The sequence below is a fragment of the Sus scrofa genome, chromosome 6, assembly GCF_000003025.6.
Source record: "Sus scrofa isolate TJ Tabasco breed Duroc chromosome 6, Sscrofa11.1, whole genome shotgun sequence".
NCBI classification, from domain to species: domain Eukaryota; kingdom Metazoa; phylum Chordata; class Mammalia; order Artiodactyla; family Suidae; genus Sus; species Sus scrofa.
In genome coordinates, this window is record NC_010448.4 from 46,389,455 (window position 1) to 46,404,566 (window position 15,112).

Sequence of the window (15,112 nt, forward strand, 5' to 3'; positions counted from 1 at the left end):
CCCTACTTTGGGAACTTCCATATGCTGCGGGTACAGCCCTAAAAAGACACACACACACACAAAAGGTATACAGTGGCTGGCTGGAGTTTTTTTTAAAGTAACTATATAACTTTATAACTGTCTAAAAGTGATTTCTGATTTAAGAACACAAATAGGCTTGAAGGGAAGGGATGGCAAAAGATAGTCATGCAAGTGAAAATTAAAAGAGTGGTAGTAGCTATATTCATGTCAGACAAAATAGACTTTGAATCAAAAACCATAAAAAGAGACAAAGAAGATTATTATGTAATGAAAAAGAGGTCAGTTCATCAAGAAGATATAATGATCAAGTATATATACACAAATCCACAGCACTTAAATATATTAAGCAAATACTAACAATCTAAAAGGAGAAATAGACAAAAATGCAATAGAAGTAGAGGATCAATATCCTACTTTTAACTAGGAACAGATCATCCAGACAAAAATCAAATAGGGAAATGTAAGATTTGAATTGTATTTTAGACCACGAAGCCTCAAAAGACATTTAGAGAATAATCTACCCCAAAGCAGAATACTCTTCTCAAGCATACAAAGGACAGGATTAGGATGGTAGAGTAGAAGGACTGGAGCTCACCTTCTCTCATAAAAGAAACAAATTACAACCAACTCTTGAACAACCTTCAACAAAATAGACTGAAAACTATCAAAAAAGACATCCTACTCCAGAAGACAAAGAGGAGGCCACATCAAGACAATAGGAGAGGCGATTATACAATTTAAGCAACCCCATACCTGCTGGGTGGATGGCCCACAGACTGCAAAGTAACCATATTGCAGAGGCTCACCCACAGGAGTGAGAGTTCTGAGACTCATGTTAGGTTCCCATGCCTGGGAATCTGGCATTGAGAGGAGGAGCCCCCAGAGCATTTGGCACTGAGAGCCAGCAGGCCTGTGTGCAGGAGCTTCAGGGGACTGGGAGAAACAGAGACTCTACTCTTGAAAGGTGCACACAGGCTTTCATGTACACTGGGTCCCAGGGCAAAGCAGAGACTCCACAGGAATATGGGTCAGATGTACCTGCAGTTCTTGGAGGATCTCCTGGATAAAGGGGGTGACTGTGGCTTCTTGTTGGGGAAGAACACTGGAGGCAAAGGTCTTGGGAATAATCATCAGCATGTGCTCTCCTAGTGGTTGCCATCATGGAAAAATCTGGCCCCAAACATCAGGGCTGAGAAGTCTCAGACCAAACAACAAACCTGGTAGGAATACAGCCCCACCCATCAGCAAACAGGCTGCCTAAAGACCCCCGAGGCACAAAACTGCCTCTAATCACACACAGAGAAAAAGCCCCACCCACAAAAGGGATAAAAATAAGCTCCACCTACCAGTAGGCAGGCAACAGTCTCTCCCATCAGGAAGTCTGCAGCAAGCCCCCCGTACTAACTTCAGCCACAAGGGGGGGTAGACATCAGAAGTATGAGCGGCTACAACTCTATTGTCTGCAAAAAGGAGACCACACTAAAAATATATACAAAATGAAAAAGCAGAGAATTATGACTTATGGAAGGGAACAAGAAAAATAACACAAATAACAAGTGCTGGAGGGGCTGTGGAGAAAAGGGAACCCTCCTGCACTGCTGGTGGGAATGTAAACTGGTACAGCCACTATGGAAAACAGTTTGGAGATACCTTAGAAATCTATACATAGAACTTCCATATGACCCCGCAATCCCACTCTTGGGCATCTATCCGGACAAAACTCTACTTAAAAGAGACACGTGCACCCGCATGTTCATTGCAGCACTATTCACAATAGCCAGGACATGGAAACAACCTAAATGTCCATCGACAGATGATTGGATTCGGAAGATGTAGTATATATACACAATGGAATACTACTCAGCCATAAAAAAGGATGACATAATGCCATTTGTAGCAACATGGACGGAACTAGAGAATCTCATCCTGAGTGAAATGAGCCAGAAAGACAAAGACAAATACCATATGATATCACTTATAACTGGAATCTAATATCCAGCACAAATGAACATCTCCTCAGAAAAGAAAATCATGGACTTGGAGAAGAGACTTGTGGCTGCCTGATGGGAGGGGGAGGGAGTGGGAGGGATCGGGAGCTTGGGCTTATCAGACACAACTTAGAATAGATTTACAAGGAGATCCTGCTGAATAGCATTGAGAACTTTGTCTAGATACTCATGTTGCAACAGAACAAAGGGTGGGGGAAAAATGTAATTGTAATGTATACATGTAAGGATAACCTGACCCCCTTGCTGTACAGTGGGAAAAAAAAAAAAAAAGGATCTTATACCATGATCAATTGGGATTTATCCCAGGGGATGCAAGGATTCTTCCATATCCACAAATGAATCAGTGTGATACATCACACTAACAAACTGAAGAATAAAAACCATATTACCCTCTCTTGATGCAGAAAAAGCTTTTAAAAAAATCTAACACCCATTTCTGATAAAAATCCTCCAGAAAGTAGGCATTGGGGGAATCTATCTCAATATAATAAAGGCCATATATGATAAACCCATGGCTAACATCATTCTCTATCATGAAAAGCTGAAAGAATTCCTGATAAGATCAGGAACAAGACAAGGATGTCCACTCTAGCCACTACTACTCAGCAGTTTTGGAAGTCCTAGCCACGGCAATCAGAGAAGAAAAATAAATGGAATCCAAATTGGACAGGAAGAAGTAAAACTATCACTGTTTGCAGACAACATGATGCTAAACATAGAAAATCCTAAAGATGCTACCAGAAAACTGAGCTTATCAATGAATTTGTTAAAGTTGCAGGATACAAAATTAATACACAGAAATCAACTGCATTCCTATATACTAACAATGAAAGATCAGAAAGAGAAATTAGGGACACAATACCATTTACCATCACACCAGAAAAAATAAAATAACTAGGAATAAAGCTACCTAAAGAGACAAAAGACCTGTATGTACTCTGAAAAGCATAAGACACTGATGAAAAATATCAAAGGTGACACAAATAGATGGAAAGAGATACCATGCTCTTGGGTTGGAAGAATTATTTTGTCAAAATGACTATGCTACCCAAGGCAATCTACAGATTCAATGCAATCACTTACGGGACATTTTTTCACAGAACCAGAACAAAATATTTTGAAGTTTGTTCGGAAGCACAAAAGACCCAGAATAGCCAAAGCCATCCTGAGAAAGAAAAATGGAGCTGGAGGAATCAGGCTCCCTAACTTCAGATTATGCTACCAAGTTATAGTTATCAAAACAGTATGGTACTGGCACAAAAACAAAAATATATATCAGTGGAACAGGAGAGAAAGCCCAGAATTAAACCCAGGCACCCATGGCCAACTGATCTATGACAAAGGAGGCAAGAACACACAATGGAGAAAAGACAGTCCCTTCAATAAGTGGTGCTAGGAAAACTGGCAAGCTCCATGTAAAACAATGAAATTAGAACACTCCCTAACACCATATACAAAAATAAACTCAAAATGGACTAAAGACCTAAACATAAAGCCAGATATTATAAAACTCTTAGAGGAAAACATAGGCCAAACACTCTCTGACATAAACCATAGCAATATCTTCTCAGATCCAACTCCTAGAATAATGACAATAAAAACAAAAATAAATAACAAATGGGACCTAATTAAACTTTAAAAGTTTTTGCAAAGGAAACCCTAAATAAAACAAAATGCAACCTACAGAATGGGAGAAAATATTTGCAAATGAAGCAACTGTCAAGGGATTAATCTCCAAAAGATATAAATACCATCTGCAGGTCAATACCAAAAAAACCCACAAACAACCCCATCAGAAAAATAGGTAGAAGATCTAAACAGACAATTCTCCAAAGAAGACATACAGACGGCCAAAAAACACATGAAAAGATGTTCAACATCATTAATTATTGGAGAAATGCAAATCAAAACTACTATGAGGGGAGTTCCTGTCATGGCTCAGTGGTAACGAACCCAACTAGTATCCATGAGGATGCAGGTTCAATCCCTGACCTCATTCATTAGGGTGGGGATCTGGTGTTGCCATGAGCTGTAGTATAGGTCACAGATGCAGCTCAGATTCTGCATTGCTGTGGTTATGCTGTAGGAAGGCAGCTGTAGCTCTGATTCGACCCTTAGCCTGGGAACTTCCATATGCTGTACCTGTGGCCTTAAAAAGTAAAAAACAAAACCAAAACCAAAACCCAAAAAACTATTATGAGATACCACCTTACACCAGCCAGAATGGCCATCAACAAAAAGTCTACAAACAATAAGTGCTGGAGCAGGTGTGGAGAAAAGGGAATGCTCTTACACTATTGGTGGGAATGTAAATTGGTGCAACCACTATGGAAAACAGTATGGAGATGCCACAAAAAACTAAAAACAGAATTACCACATGACCCAGGAATCCCACACCTGGGCATATATCCAGAGAAAACCATGACTCAAAAAGATACATGTACCCCAATGTTCATTGCAGCACTGTATACAATAGCCAAGACATGGAAGCAACCTAAATGTCCATTGACAGAAGAGTGGATAAAGAAGATGTGGTGCATGTACACAATGGAATATTAGCTATAAAAATGAATGAATAATGGCATTTGCAGCAACATGGACGGACCTAGAAATTGTCATGCTAAGTGAAGTTAGTCAGATGATGAGACAAAAACATCATATGCTATCACAAATGTGTGAAATCCAAGACGAGGATACAAAGAACTTTTCTGCAAAACAGAAACTCACAGACTTTGAAAAACTTATGGTTACCAAAGGAGACAGGTTGGTGGGGAGGGATGGGCTGGGCATTTGGGATGGATTTTTTTTTTTTTTTTTTTTTTTTTTTTTTTGTCATTTTGCCATTTCTTGGGCCGCTCCCACGGCATATGGAGGTTCCCAGGCTAGGGGTCGAATCGGAGCTGTAGCTGCCAGCCTACGCCAGACCCACAGCAACACAGGATCCAAGCCACGTCTGCGACCTACACCACAGCTCACGGCAACGCCAGATCGTTAACCCACTGAGCAAGGGCAGGGATCGAACCCGCAACCTCATGGTTCCTAGTTGGATTCGTTAACCACTGCACCATGACAGGAACTCCTGGGATGGATTTTGATGATAGTTGTACAACTACAAATATAATAAAATTCATTGATTTTTTTAAAATTAAATAAAAAAACTTAAAGAAAAGCACACAAATAACATTCTCTAGGACAGATCATATGATAAGTCACAAAAAAGTCAGCAAACTTAAGAAGACTGGACTCATACCAAGTATCACTTCTCACCAAAATGAAATGAAACTAGCAATCAATAATAGGAACAAAACTGGAAAATTCCCAAGTATAATGAAATTAAACAACACTCTTCTGAACAACCACTGAGTCCAAGAAGAAATCACAAGGGAAATCAAAATATAATCTTGAGACAAATAGAAACAGAAACATAATATATCAAAACATATGGATGCAGCAAAAGTAGTTCTAAGTCTAATAAAAGCCTACATTATGAAAAAGGATCTCAAATAAATTATCTAAATTTTACTTCAGAAACTAGAAAAATAAAAACAAAACTAAGTCCAAAGCTAACAGAAGGAAGGAAATAATAAAGATCAGAGCACAAATAAATGCTAGAGATCAGAAAAAAAAAAACAAATGAAATATGTCCTGTTTTTTTGAAAGAAAAACAAATTTGCCAAACTTTTAACTATAACAGGAAAGGGGGAAAAATCAAATAAAATCAGAAATGAAAGAGGAGACATTGCAACTGATGTCACAGATACAAAGGACCATGAGAGACTACAATGAACAATCAACAAAGTGGATAACCTAGAAGAAATGGATAAATTCCTAGAGACATAAAATTTACCAGGACTGAATAATGAAGAAATAGAAAAGTAGAACAGACCAATAATGAGTACAGAGATTGAATTAGTAATCAAAATATTCCAGTAGGAAACCCTTCCCTCTCCTCCCTCCAAAAAGAGACAAGACCAGGACTAGATGGCTTTCCTGGAGAATGCCACCAATCATTTAAAGATGGATTGATGCCAATCTTTCTCAAACTTTCAAAATACTGAACTGGAGGGAACACTCCCAAGCTCATTTTACAAGGCCAACATTACCCTGATACCAAAGCCAGATAAGGGCACTACAAAAAAAGAAAAGAAAGGGGGAAAAAAAAAAGGATACAAGCCAATAACTCAAATGAGTATAGAGGGAAAAAATTTTAAATATTAGCAAACTAAACTGAACCAGATTTTTAAAAAAATTTTATTATTGATTTACAATAGTCTGTCAGTTTCTGTTGTACAGCAAACTGACCTAATTATACATATATATACACATTCTTTTTCTCACATTATCCTCCATCACATTCCATCACGAGTGATTAGATATATAGTTCCCCGTGTTATACAGCAGGATCTCATTGCCCATCCACTCTAAATGCAACAGTTTTCACCTACTAGACTCTCAATCCATCCCACTCCCTCCCCCTCCCCCCTGGGTAAATATGAGTCTGTCCTACATGTCCATGATCTTTTCTGAACAGTATGTTAAAAGGATCATACATCACAATCAAGTAGGATTTATTCCTGGAATGCAAGGATAGTTCAAAATATACAAATCAATAAATGTGATACATCACATTAATAAAATGAAGTACAAATTATATGATCATCTCAAAAGATGCAGAAAAAGTATTTGACAAAATTCAACGTTTTGTAATAAAAACTCTCAACAAACTAAGTACAAAAGGAACATACCCCACCATAATTAAGGCCATATATGACAGGCTAACAACTAACATCATACCCAGTGGTGAAAGGTTTAAAGCTCTTCCTCTAAGATCAGAACAAGACAAAGATACTCAATCTCGCCATCATATTCAGTAAAGTACGGGTAATCCTAGCCGGAGCAATCAGGCAAGGAAAAAAGTCCAAATAGGAAAGGAAGGGGAAAAAACTGTCTTTTTTGAAGATAATGCGATCCAAAGAAAATAGAAAAATCCAAAAGAAAATCCAATAATCACCACACACAAAAAAAAATCTGTTAGAACTATCCATGAATTCAGTAAAGTTGCAGGATACAAATCAACAGACAGAAATCAGCTGTTAATATTAGAATACACTAACAATAAAATATCTGAAAAAAGAAATAAAACATTCCCATTCCCAAAAGCATCAAAAACAAAAATACTTCACAATAAATTTAACCAAGGAGGTAAAAAATCTAGACACTGAAAACAATATGATTTTAATGAAACAAACTGAAGAGGACATAAATAAATGGAAAGATACCCCATGTTCATGGATTGCAAGAATTAACATTGTTAAAATGTTCATACTCCAAAGCCATCTATAGATTCAATGCAATCATTATCAAAATTACAGGCTTTTTTCCATAAATGTAGAAAAAAACAATCCACAGTTTGTATGGGAGCACGAAAGATCTCAAATAGCTAAAGCAATCTTATGAAAGAATAAAGCTGGAGGCATCACACTTCCTGATTTTGAACTATATGAGAAAGCCATTGTAATCAAAACAGTATAGTATACACATTAAAAATAGACACACGGATCAGTATAACAGAAATGAGAGTCTAGAAATAACTCCCTTGTATTAGTCAACTAATATTTGACAATGGAGTCAAGAATATTCTATATGGAGAAAGAAGAGTCTCTTCAATAAATGGAAAAACTGGAAAAGTATATGCAGAAGTATAAAATGGGACACATCTTACACCACTCAGTAAAGTTAACTCAAAACGGTTAAAGGTTTAAAATTAGATCTGAAACAGTAAAACTCCTAGAAGAAATCATAAGAATAAAGCTCCTAACATTGGTCTTGGCAATGATTTTTAAATATGACGTCAAAAGCATGAGCAACAAAAGTAAAAATCAGTAAGTAAGGCTATATCAAACTAAAAAGCTTCTGCACAGCAAAAGGAATACTCAACAAAAGAAAAAGGTGATCTGTGGAATGGAAGAAAATATTTGCAAGTCATTTATCTGATAAGGAGTTAATATTGAAAATATATAAACAAGTCATACAAATCAAGAGCAAAGAAAAAAACTTGAGTAAAAATTGGGCAGAAGAACTTAATAAACATTTTTACAGAATACGTTCAAATAGCCAACACATACATGAAAAAAATGCTTGATATCACTAACCATTAGGAAATTTAAATCAAAACCACAATGAGGTATCACCTCACACCTGTTACATAATTGTCATCATCAAAAAGTCAAGAGATAAAAAAGTGTTGGCAAGGATGTGGAGAAAAGAGAATCCTTGTTCACTGTTGGTGGGAATGTAAATTGCTATAGCCACTATGGAAAACAGTACAGAAGTTCCTTAAAACTTAAAAAGAGAACTACCATATGATCCAGTAATCCCATTCCCAGGTATATATCCAAATGAAATGAAAATAGGAGTTTGAAGAGATATGCATTCCCATGTTCACTGCAACGTTATTCACTGTAACCAAGACACAGAAACAACCTAAGTGTCGGACTACAGGTGAATGTATACATGTGGTATATACGTATACAATGAAGTATTATTTTGCCACAGAAAGCTGGAATGCTGCATTTTGCAACTTCATGGATAGACTTTTAGGGCATTATGCTATGTGAAACAAGTCAGAGAGAGAAAGACAATGATTCTATGCTATCTTATATCCAGAGTTGGGATGACGGTAATAGGGAGATGCTGGTCAAAAGGTACAAACTTCCATTTATATGATGAATCATTTCTGGGATCTAATGTACAACATGGTGACTATGGTTGACAATACTTGAAAGTTGCTGGAGAGTAGATCTTAAATATTCCCACCATAAAAAAGAAACAATTATGTAAGGGGATGGAGGTTTTAACTAATACCATTGTGACAATCATTTTGCAATACATAAGTAATCAATTCAACATGTCTTACACCTTAAACTCACATAATGCTATGTGTCAATTACATCTCAATAAAGCGAGAAAAAATTTTAATGAAATGAAAAAAGGAGTTCCCTTGTGGCCTAGCAGTTAAGGACTCAGCATGGTCACTGCTATGGCTCGAGTTTGACCCCTGGCCTTGGAACTTCTGCATGCTGTGGGAGTGGCCAAAAAAAAGAAAAGAAAAAGAAAAAAGAAAAAAAAAAAGAGACGAAAGGCAAATGTCAGGAGTAGGAAAACAGTGAAATGGATGGAGTTGTTGGGACTTCTCTTAACTGGGATAAAGACCAAAATAAACTCAAAGTATCTGGTGAGGAATTAGGGCTGAGGAGAAAACAATGCAGAAAGCTGATCCTAGTATAATGGTTTCAATAATCATATGAAAGGATAGGAACATAGGAGAAAACAATGCAGAAAGCTGATCCTAGTATAATGGTTTCAATAATCATATGAAAGGATAGGAACATATCAATGACTTTTCATTGATAACACATCAGCTTCAGATTTCTCCTCAGGAAGGTGTATTTTCCTCAGTGAGTTGGAGCAATAAATTCGTAAATAAATTACAACACCAACACCACAGATTTTGCAAGAAAACTATAACTGCACCCTGCTCGAGAGTGAGAGAATCCAAAAAAAAAAAAAATCATTAAAATAAATTTGATGAAAATATTTTTTAAAAAATCTAGTAAATATGAACACATAATCTTAAAATGTGTTCTAGAAACCCAAACTTATATACATAAATTCCCATAATTAAAATTTAATGTTTTAAGTATAAATGATTAATTAGAAAGTAAGATTAATGAAGAAAAGTAAATTTAAAACATACAAAAATCAGGAATAAATACTGAAGTACACTGAATGTCAATGAAATGAATAATTTATTTATTTCTGTCTTTTTGCCTTTTCTAGGGCCACTTTCTGCGGCATATGGAGGTTCCCAGGCTAGGGGTCAAATTGGAGCTGTAGCCACCGGCCTACACCAGAGCCACAGCAATGTGGGATCCCAGCTGAGCCGCGTCTGCAACCTACACCACAGCTCACGGCAACGCCGGATAGTTAACCCACTGAGCAAGGCCAGGGATCGAACCCGCAACCTCATGGTTCCTAGTCGGATTCGTTAACCACTGCGCCACGATGGGAACTCCCTGAAATGAATAATTTAAATGGAAATATGAAACCAACATTGATCTCAAAAGAAAAGAAAAGAAGGAAACAAACCCAGGACAGTCAATTCTGCAGCACAGCCTTTTACTCTTCTATCCCAAAGTTTACTTTCCCCCTTTTCCAAATTTTTGGCTGGTCACATGGGCTTCTGGAAGAAATGATCATTCTTCACCTCCTTTGAGGCTAGGTATTTTTATATAAGGTTCTGGACAATGAGAGGAAAGGAGAATTATGTGCAACTACTGGTAAGTGAGCTTAAAGGAGTGAGGTATATGTACTTCCTCTTCCTATGGACTGTTAAGGATATATGATGACTAGGAAAGAAGCCAAGTATTAGAGGGTAGTAAGAGGTAATAAGGTAGAAAAATGAAATAGAGGAATCCTGGTTCCCTATGTCTTGGAGATACAGGACTAGCCCCATTTTGTTAGTACCTGAATTTCTACAGAGATAAATAACATCCTGTCCTGTTTCAGCAACTGTTATGTGAGAATTCTGTTACAGTCAATCACACTAGGTAATCTCTTAAGACAGATAAATGCTCACACCAGAAAGAAAACATTTCAAACTACTACTTTTGTGGCAGCCCTGGAAGCATGCTCCCAGATCCCCTTCAAGAGAACTAGCTGTGAGAAGCATAGTTGGTGAACAACCTCCAGCTTCTCTATCTTTATTTTGAGTTCATGTTTAGACCATGGTATTCCCAAGCCACTACTGGCTATTTCTCCAGGCAAAGAGTAAGCACAGTGAAAGTATTAGGGCCTAGACCATTCTACCTGACATGGGACTCCTCTAATGGGAAAATTTTGGTAACTCCTCACTAGCCTGGATGAGACTCTCAGAGCTGTACAATGGTCTGAGATAGCAGAAGGAAAAATCAGCAGGCTTAAAGACCAACAGATCAATAGAAACTATACAATCTAAAGAAGAGGAGGGAGTTCCTGTCGTGGCGCAGTGGTTAACGAATCCGACTAGGAACCATGAGGTTGCGGGTTCGGTCCCTGGCCTTGCTCAGTGGGTTAACGATCCAGCATTGCTGTGAGCTGTGGCGTAGGTAGCAGACGCGACTCGGATCCCGCATTGCTGTGGCTCTGGTGTAGGCCGGTGGCTACAGCTCCGATTGGACCCCGAGCCTGGGAACCTCCATATGCCACGAGAGTGGCCCAAGAAATGGCAAAAAGACCAAAAAAAAAAAAAAAAAAAAAAAAAAAGGAAGAAGAAGAGGGAGAAAAATGAACAAAGACTAAGAGAAATGTGAGACAGAAATATGTGCATCCATATTCACATAATGAGTACCAGAAAGTGAGGAAAGAAAAGACAGAAAAATAAAAACAACGGCTGAAAACTTCATAAATTTGATTAAAAAAAACCCCCACTAATATATATATTCAAGATACTCAATGAACCCTAAGTGGGATAACCCCAAAGAGATACAAACCAAAACATATCAATGAAAATGCTGAAAGTAACAATAAAGAGAAAATCTTAAAAGCTGCAAGAGAAAAACAACACTTTATCGACAAGGCAGCTACAATAAAATTAACAGCTGACTTCTCATTAGAAAGAAGGCAGTGGGACAACCTATTCAAAGTGCTGAAAGAAAAAAACACTATCTACTAATAATCCTATAACTAGCAAAGTTACTTTCAAAAATAATGATTAAGTGAAATAAGCCATACCCAAAAGGGCACATATTTTATCGTTCTATTTATATAAAATATCTGGAATAGGTAAATTCAGAGACAGAAGGCAGACTGGTGATTTCCAGGAGCTTGAGGGAGAAGGGAATGGGGAAGCAAAATGTGCACGAGGTTTATTTTGCAGTCATGAAAATGCTTTGGGACTAGACCAACGAGCAGTTGCACAACATTAAGGTACTTAATACCACTGAATCGTTCACTTTAAAATGATTACTTTTATGTAAACTTCACCTTAAAGGATGAAATGTACGCCCAGATAAACAAAAACAGAGAATTCATTGCTAGCAGATTGGCCTACTGAGAAATAATACAGGAGGTTCTTCAGGCTGAAAGGAAGTGACACCAATCATTAATTCAAATCCTCATGAAAAAAATGAAGAGCTCAGTAAAGCACTAAGCAGAATGCAGAACACACAGTAGGCGTGTCAACTTAATTTTATTGTCCTAGGTACTCTGCCTTATGTTTCTGGAGATGTGAACATTTTATTTGCATGTGAAACTTAATATGGCAACAAAGAACAAAACGATGTGATATTCTTTCTCTAGGGGCTAATATTTTGCTTCAGAATGGATGTCTTTTGTCATCAGTATCTTCAGACCTTCTATAGCCTTATTTATAAAACTTTGGGCCTCTCATCAGCACTCAGACTCCAAACATGTGTAACCAATACACTAGTTTTGAAAGCTTTTTAATGTATTTTTCCTTATTCCTCATACCTGTTCTCCATTTTAGTTTTACTGAAAAAAGAAAGAGAGAGGGGTAGATGACAGAGGAAAACTCTCTCCTCCCCCTTGGAGGCTTGGATAGAGAAGAAAGGCTATGGAGGAAGGGTCATAGGCAGTTAAAGGTGTGCTCAGAACTCACACTCCAGGACATTAAGGCGGAGTAAGAAAGGTAGTGCATTAAGAAGTTTCATAGTCAGATTGGGAGAACTTTAGGTAGTATATCCTGAGTAGGGATAGGGAGGGCCCTTGCAAAAGGCAAGAAGATCCACAGACTATTGGATGTGGAACCCAGAAACCCTCTGGAGGACAGGACAGACTTAGGTCTATGACGGCAACCAGATCCAAAGGAGGAAAGTTGAAAGGGGAAGGCCCTTGGACAATGACTGAACTGAAAAACTTACCACAAATTCAACAGCTACAGAATGCCTAGAAAAAGAAGCCAGCTAAACCAGAATCAGTGGATACTAGTTATCACCTATCCATGGAGAATCACAGAGGACCCCCTTCCTCCCACAGCTATGAAGATCTTCTATATCTCAGATACCACCTTAAGAGAGGGCAGGGCTTTAGAGGGGCATCTGAATAACTAAATAATTATTCAAAGAAAAATGTACTGACAGGACTAAGTTTTGAACCAGACTGCATCAAAGCTAGCTTTTTTTTTTTTTTTTAATGTCACTGAGTAGAACTCATAGGGATATTAGAACAATTTTTAAAAATAAACTATATTTTAACATACACATCAGTGTAGTATGAATAATCCTGTCATTCCTACACATATGAAACCATTGACTAGATAAAGTTTGTGATAGCACAGAACTCTGCTAAATAAAGCAGGCTTGCAAGAAACTTGTACCTTGGCTTCACCTTACCTTCTAACACCAGACTCAAGAAAATCTGCTTGCAAGAGGAAGGAAGGAAGAAAAGGAGGGAGGGAGGAAGGGAAAGAAAAAATAATCTGCTTTCAAGAAAGTTTTGTTGTCTGTCATGTGTACCTTGGTATAAATTAAATTAATGTCTTAAATATCCAAGAAAAAAAGTTCTCAAGTGGTTCTCTTGACCAGAGTTACACAGTTAGTTTAACATTAAGAAACTGATGACTTTAAAGGAGGAGAAAGAGGATGGCAGAGTAGGAGGACAGGGAGCGCATCTCCCCCCATAAACACATCAAAATATATCTACATGTAGAACATCTCATGGAAGATTAACTGGAAGCTGGCAGAAGGACTTCCGTACAATCAAATCTGCAAGGAAGATCTCCACAAAACCAGGCAGGATGTGGGGAAAAAAGGCATCAGGTCAGGACCTGCATCCCTGGGAGGGATCTGTAAGGAAGAGAAGTCCACATAGGTGGATCCTTGACTTGGGGAGTGATCAGGTTGACTCACAATCTGGGCATCCCAGTTCTGGGGTCCTGCATGAAGGAGACATGCTCCCTTGCCTGAAGAAAAATCTGCTGTGACATATAGAAGGGCTGGAGAAGCCTAGACCCTACTCATGAGGTGTGTGCACATGCTGGTTTGCTAACAATCAGCCTTGCACTGGTGGCTGCCACCTCACTGCACTTCCTGATCCAAAAGGGTGAATGCCCCAGCCCTGCTCACTCCACACCGCAGCCTGTGCGAGAGATCAGGGAAAGGATTTGGTTTAGCTACACAGACAGGGGCACGTGGGGTGTGATCCAGTGCAAGGGTGGAGTCCACTGTTCTCATGCACACGGACAGGACAGATCTAGCTGTGGCAGACCGTGAGCATATTTGATAGACACTGTCAGGGCACCCACTGGGCAGTACCACAAGAATAAGAACTGAGTAGGCTATGCTCTGAGTCTTGGGTAGGTAGGTCCTGGGATAGGATTCACTCTAGCTACAGAGAGACAGCCCAGAGGCCAAGGTCATGTGCACACAGTGGCAGTGGTGGCTCTAGCAGCAGAGACCTTCATTAGTGTGTGCACTGGGGCAAGAGAACGAGCCACTGCAGACCTTGTCAGTGTGCGCACTGGGAGGTGCCACAAGAATACATGATGGCTAAGGGCTGAACCTTGGGCAAACAGGCTCTGGGCAGGAGTGCACAGTGGTTCATTTCCCAGAAAGTGTGCCCCAGCCCCGCCCACTCAATATCGCAATTTAGTGCTAGATCTGGGGCAAAAAGCTCTTGGGAGAAGTCTGCTACAGAGGTGGCCCAGATCTCAGGCAGCAGCATAGCCACCTCAATTACTGTGGCCACAGCCCCAGTCTACTCCATATCACACCCCTGCACTAGATTTGAAATGAATGCAATAGAGAAAAGGATTCGACCTCAGGCTGCTTCTGAGCAGAAGCCTGGATGCCTGGCCAGCTGGTGCACAGGTTCACAGTGAGCACACAGGCCTCACTTGCTTTGGCATTCACCTCCTTTGTAGTAGGGCACAGGTTCAAGGGCAACAGAGCCAGGGCGAACTTGATCAAACTCAGGGCTTCTACTCAAAAAGTCTTGCCTTACAGCCATGGAGCAAAGAACAGACCCTACCTCACATCCAGAGCAGACTCTGGAAACCACAAGACCAACCACACCCTCTATCAAGA

General features: G+C 39.0%; 1 protein-coding gene across 1 annotated transcript in view; it reads right to left on the bottom strand.

Annotated features, from left to right (window-relative positions):
• Positions 1 to 15,112, bottom strand: part of LOC102164889 (zinc finger protein 569) — a 60,931-nt gene that overhangs the window by 14,006 nt on the left and 31,813 nt on the right.